Below are 1,105 nucleotides of genomic sequence, written 5' to 3'. Positions count from 1 at the left end.
TCAAAATAAGCACGTCTCCAAAGCACTTAATTGTTTAAACACACGATGTTCTTCTCACATCAACCTTCATGTCATTTGTCTTGCTTGTCAATTAGAATCTGCCCATACAACTTCCCTGTTTTAAGCAATTCCCAATGCCTCTCAAGTCACCTTAACAGTTATATAACCGAAGAATCATTTCTATCGAACCATAGGATATTCCATCGTCTTTTCACCTAAGTCGAGCAGCATCTCAAAAATAATTCCACCATCGTCAGGTGTCCAATTCTTCTACATTTTGACTGTCTTTACAGCCTCATCAGTAAAATCTCAAATTCATACTATTTCCTTCCATTTTTCATCGTTCAAATATCTTTTTTTTTTTCTAACAACTCTACAAAACTCGCAATTTAGAAAAAATCGCACTATTTTCCATTTAAAGGTCTCTCATGAACAGCAGAGGAAAGGAACAGTGACGATGCCCTAGAAGGACAACGCCCTAGAGAGACTCATCATAATTACATATTATCAGCGCTCAAGGGCCCTCTCCACCCATGCTAGGACCAGGGTGGGCCAGGAAAAGGATGCTTATGACTCAGTAGGGAGAGCTCACAAGGATGGTGAGGTTGCAGACAATACAAGATACTGTCGGGCTTGAGCTGGACTGGAATGCCTGCAATATTTCAAGTTTTCCTTTCCTAATGTGATTGAGCAATACGCAGAAACCTGCTTTCCAAAAAAAACTCTGATTCTTAAAGTGCGAAGATAAATTACTGAATCATAATGACGACAATTATAACAATATAAACAAAAGCCATGAATATTACCAATAAGAAAGAAAAGGAAAAGGAATGTGTAACCATACGCACAAATTAATGCAAATTCTGGAAAAGCACCGAATAAGGACCACAAACACCTGAAATAAAAGTATTACCGACTATCTCAGCGGTCGTATTAGAAAGTCCGGTTATGACAAAACGCAGAAAGAATGCAAGAAACCATTTGGATTTAATCCGGCATTATTGGGCAAAATTAAACGCTTTCCTGAGGCCATTAAGGAAAGGCTGAATTACATAAAATCTCCTATATGGTAATCACGTGGATTAACAGGAATGCGAAGTACTCG

Source organism: Palaemon carinicauda, chromosome 26, assembly GCF_036898095.1.
Source record: "Palaemon carinicauda isolate YSFRI2023 chromosome 26, ASM3689809v2, whole genome shotgun sequence".
Taxonomy (NCBI): domain Eukaryota; kingdom Metazoa; phylum Arthropoda; class Malacostraca; order Decapoda; family Palaemonidae; genus Palaemon; species Palaemon carinicauda.
Note: the sequence above shows the minus strand (reverse complement) of the source record.